We start from the raw sequence: 5962 nt of genomic DNA, 5'->3' as shown, positions 1-5962 counted from the left end.
TCCCCACTAGTTCCAAGCCATGAAAGATCAATATGATGCTCTCCTTCTTAACGACACATGGTCTCTTGTCCCACGTCCTTCTGGCGCAAATATCGTTTCTGGTAAGTGGGTTTTTCGTCACAAATTTAACTCTGACGGCCCACTGTCTTGCTACAAAGCTCGATGGGTTTGTCGTGGGGACTCTCAACAGCCTGGCATCGATTTTGACGAAACCTTCTCACCTGTTGTTAAACCTAGCACCATTCTAAGCCTTGATGGGTTTGTCTTGTTCTAAGCCTTGCAGTCTCCTCTCACTGGCCTATCCACCAATTAGGTGTGAAAAATGATTTTCTTCATGGATCACTCAATGAAACAGTGTACTGCTGGCAACCACTCGGTTTTGCAAATCCCACACAACCTGACCACGTTTGCCTTCTATAGAAATCTCTATGGACTCAAACATGCCCCTCGCGCTTGGTTCCAACGCTTTACCTCCTTCATTCATACCACTGGATTTCTTCCCTCGAGATCGGGCTCTTCCTTATTTGTGTTCAAATCTGATGATCACATTGCCTATTTACTTCTTTATGTCGATGGCATCGTCTTAACTGCCTCTTCTGATTCATTCTTCACCAGGTCATTTACATCATTTTCTCGGCATCGCAGTAACTCACTCCTCCTCGGGACTTTTCTTCTCTCAACGCCAGTACGCCATTGACATCTTATCCAAAGCCGGCATGCTCGATTGCCATCCTGCGCGTACCCCTGCTGACACTGGTTCAAAGCTATCATTGGCCAGCGAACCCATTCCCTACTCTGTATCGCAAGCTCACAGGAGCTTTGCAGTACCTAACCCTAACTCGCCCTGAGCTTACATACTCCATTCAACAAGCCTGTCTCTATATGCATGATCCTAGACTACCTCATCTTAACCATGTCAAACGTATACTCCGCTACCTCAAAGGCACTCTCGACCATGGTCTCTCCATCAATACCTCCCAGCCGACCTCTTTGACAGCGTACTCTGATGCGGACTGGGCTGGTTGCCCAGATACTTGTCGATCCACTTCTGGTTACTGTGTTTACTTGGGCGATAATCTGATTTCTTGGTCATCAAAACGACAGCTAACAGTCTCCAGGTCAGCTGCGGAAGCAGAATATCGTCCAGTTGCTCATGCGGTGGCTGAAACTGTTTGGCTTCGACAGCTCCTTGGCGAACTTCATCGTCCGATTCAGCAGGCTACACTGGTGTATTGTGATAACATCTCAGCTGTATACATGTCTTGTAATCCTGTACAACATCGTAGAACCAAGCACATAGAGATTGATATCCATTTTGTATGAGAAAAAGTAGCACTAGGCGAGGTCAGAGTTCTTCATGTTCCAACCAGCGCCCAGTTTGTGGACATCTTCACCAAGGGCCTTCCGTCAGCCGCCTTCCTCGACATACGATCCAGCCTCAACGTCGTCGAACCCGCCGCTGACACTGCGGGGGGGTGTTAGGCGATGACTTGGTCAGAACAGGAGTCGCACGACGTCCCAGCCACGATCTCCATGATGCCTACGCATCAGTTGGGCTGCGCCCCATATATGTATCTTGTATCTCTCTCTGTCATAACAACTGTATGAGTCTATCGATTATCACTTCTGATGGCCTCATGCCCACCGTTTCCGTAATCACCCCAACTCCCCACCCCGAACACAACTTACAACTTTCATCTTACTATGCTCTCCAAAGGGCAACTCTTTTCAAAATCTCAAAACGAAAAGTATGAGGCGGATGTCAGATTTTGAGGGTAGCCAGAAGCCCAGCACGAATGAATGGTTCGCTGGAGAACCAACCCCATATTACCCGTCTCAAGCGCCATGGGCGAGTCACCCACAACACCGACTTGGCCGGCCCAATAGGGAGCACCATCAGTCCCAACAACGTTTTCTCATCCGCAATAATTTTTCCTTTTCTTTTTTGTTTTTCTTTTTGCACCAGTTTTTTTTCTTTCCCAGTTTTTACTGGATTTCTTATCCAGTTTCCTTCGGGTTTATTTTTGTTTTCTTTGTTTGTTTTTATTATTTCTTCTCTGGTTTTTTTATTTGTCTTTCTATGTTTCTATTAACATTTTTCCTTTTCTTACTCATTTTCCTTCTTTTCTTCTTTATTTTTTTCTTTCTTGGTCGTTATTTTTTATTTTTCCTTGTTTCTTTGTCGATTTTCACTGTTTTCCATTCTTTTTACACTTGTTTCTTCAGTTTTATTTTTTATTTTCTTTTTTCTTTGATTTATTTCATATCCTTTTGGTTTTCATTTTTTTGGTTTTTCTTGGTTTCTTTTGGTTTTCATTCTACATTTATGGTATATGTCCAGAACTTTCTCTAACGCAGGTTTAACATTTTGCCAATATATATTAAACATTTATGTAATACATGGTCAACATTCTTTCTATACATATTTTAAACATTTTTCAAATGTTTGATTAATAGTTTTCAAATGCAAGATTAACATTTTATTAAATACATGGTCAACTGTTATACACACTTTTAAGCTTTTTCAAATGCTTGATTCACATTCTTCAAATACAATATTAAAATTTATCAATACATGGCCAAAACAATATACAAATTTAACATTTTTTAGATGCTTGATTAACATTTTTTAGATGCAATGTTAATATTTTTCTATACACTCAACATTTTTTAAATGCTTGATTAACATTTTTTAAACTAGTAGAATGCCCGTGCATTGCTACGAGCTACAATGCACAGAGAAATTAAAATACAATGATTAAGGTCATCTCTTAGGTCAAAGCATATTTCTCCTTCATACGTCCATGCGTGTTCGGACATTACAGACTCCCAGCGGGCTCCCGAAAATTCAACTGTTTGGATAGTTTGGGCTCTTCAAATCCAGACCATATGTGGAGGAGAAAAATAGTTGTCCGGACTATCTGCCATGTCATGCAGGCCCAACAAAAAAAATCACCCCACGATGTAGCCTTCCCTTTTCCTGCTGGATCCTCCCATTCCCTTTCGGTTTTCATCATAGCGGAACATTTCACGTTGGAGCCCTCTCCTTTAAACTGGATGACACCCATCTCACCTTCGTCGTGCCGCCCTCGCTCCTTTACACCGTACTTTCACATGAACCGCCAAGGAGGAGTCCCCCGCCAACCACCCGATGTTCGCCCAGATCCCCACTTCCCGTGTTCGTGCTGATCTACCACCACTATAAAGGGGAAGGAGGCGTGCATCACCCGTGATGAACCCGAGCCAAGAAGGCAGATCCAAGGTCTCCCAAGACATTACTACATTGTAACATAGTTTTCGTTATTAACTCTTGAACCAACCAACCAATGCATTTACCCTTCTATCCTAACCAAAAAAGTATATGACCGGATAAGAAATATGAACCACTCGCTCATTAATTTGTAGAAAATCCATCTCTAATGAAATGCAATTTGCCACATTTTCTAAAGCAGAGAAATTATTCCAGACAGAACATAAACATGCAATGATGACATGAATTGATTATTGTCGATATATGTCTACAGTAAAGATAAGTTTACCCAAAACAAAGACATTTTTTTCTAAGAAGGGAGGATAGTTGGTATTAGGAAAAATAAAGATTTGGGTTCATCCCAAATTATCACATATAGGGAAGCTTTTATGAACTAAACGTCTAAACAAAATGACATCTTTAACACACAAATCACATTAAAGGGTAAAATAATGTTTGTTATGTAGATCTATCTTCCATCTCTTGTGCTTCCTAGCCATTTAGAATAAGCATGTGCGCATCAAATTATTAAATAGTGTGTGAGTCAATTCCCTATTTTTCTAGAAGAGAGAGGCCCGCACTTATCAATATTCATACATAATTTCAAGATAGGAAAACTTTGCACGCACAAATGGTCCGATCCAAATTCAATAATTATATATACGACAAACATATAAACACCATGCACTTTACTCTAGACAAATAAACTTCAGTTCATGACAGCCTGATCCTCCCAGCCTTGCTTCTAGGGTTTCCACCCTTCACCACGTACGCCTTCCTCTCCCCTCTCTGATATTTTTTTTTGGGTTTTCTCCCCTTATTTTATGCAAAGGAAAGCATGCACACAAACTGAACATGAGGGAAATAAACCCAACTCACACATGCACACACACAAGGAAGCCCCCGACTGACCCGGGGAAAGGAAATCTTGCCCATGTTGCCCACATACTCTAAAGGAAATCTCTTCCAATCTCGGCACCGCTCCGTCTCCCCCGACTGTCATTCTTTGCCTCCCCATCTTTCGCCAGCCCACCTCCCCCATCCTCATGTCGTTTTCGCCGATAGCCACCCATCATCGCCGCCTTCGTGGATGAACTCCTCACCGCGACCAAGCACGATGCCTCACCATCATCTCCATGCCACCACTGGTTGGCTCCACTGATCAAATAGTATGAACTACAAACCGATTATACTGATGAGGAGAAACAAAACTGATGAGACACGACTACCAACTCCCCTTTAATAGTACAGATAATCTAGCAAGCAAAATCAAGAAAAAATGGGAGCTCAATCTACCCACACGTAGCAGAGAATGCACATTTTTAGAGAGAAACCATGCACCACCTCGACCTCATCTATAGACTATAGCACATAAGATTTCTCCTTTTTAAATATATAGATTAGGTTTTACATGGATTAGAAAGAAATGGTATATAAACAATACCTACAGAATTGGCGGTTGTAGTTGTACCTGCAAGAGCAAAAGCAATTTCAGGATGACAAATAGTTGCCATACTGAACCTAGCAGCAAAATACACCGATCATAAGACCGTAAGAACCGATCATATCACCAAAAGAGGCAAACAACATACCGTAAGAACCGAACACCCCCCTCAGCAAGTCAAGTGCAGTATTAAACCCATTAAGAGGCGCTAGAATGGTGGCCAACCAGCTATGCCATGTGGCGCATGCTGGTTGGTCACGGTGAGAAAGTTTTTTTAGAGTTTTTTTTAAATGGTAGGGGGACTTTTTTTAGAGAAGTTTTTCCAAGCTTTTTCTTTTTTTTTCTTTTAAGATGGTTGTGATGTCCACGTGATGCGAAATTTTTTTTTAAAAATTTTCACATGATGATGAGGTGCGCATAGCTTCCTCTCAAGCGGCCCGCAATGGCGGGTCCCAACCACTAGTAATTAATAAAGTGGCTGCATGCATCGCCTAGATGCAGAGGCCGGGGATCTTCCTCCTTTTAAAAAAAGTGCAACATGCATTACAAATGTAAGACAAGGGGAGGTGGACTGGTGGATGAACATACGACAAAACACGAAACACTACTCATATTTTAGATAGGAGAGATAAAACTTTCCATCCATACTATTCAAAAAGTAAGGTGTTCCGATGCACCTTTTCATCCGTACTATTAAAAAGGAGCTCTACTAAAATTACTTGGCCAAAGTAAAAAAATGCTAATATGAACTAAAAGCTGCACTTTATGAAATGGAAAGTATAACTATTAGGAGAATAATAATAAAGATGCTAAAATCTTTTTGGCAGATGGTTTCTTTAGTGGAAACAACAAGGAGGCTTGCTGCTTTTTTATACAGAAGGAAAAAAAAATGACAGGAGAGAAGAGAAGCTTGCCTGCATATTTATTATCCCATCTTCCTCAGATTGTATACAATGTGAATAGGGTATGAATCATCTCACACCTTTACATCCTTAAATGAACAACATACGGTTTCCAGCTCTACTGTGATGATCGGCTGGGATAGAAAATCTATGAGCATGGGCACCACATAACTAGTAATTTTTTGGGATTAAAAGGCATGTCGTTCAAGAAAGTATTAATGGAAAAATACTAATGATCAAAAGTGAAAAAAGGTAAGAATACAGTAGGAAAAGGTAAGAACAATTTTACATTCGGAGATGATGTTGTGCTAGCGGAGGCATACGAGTAGGGCGATATGGGAGGCAAACTGGATTGAAGCTCAGCGG

Source organism: Aegilops tauschii, chromosome 4, assembly GCF_002575655.3.
Source record: "Aegilops tauschii subsp. strangulata cultivar AL8/78 chromosome 4, Aet v6.0, whole genome shotgun sequence".
In the NCBI taxonomy this organism is placed as follows: domain Eukaryota; kingdom Viridiplantae; phylum Streptophyta; class Magnoliopsida; order Poales; family Poaceae; genus Aegilops; species Aegilops tauschii.
Note: the sequence above shows the minus strand (reverse complement) of the source record.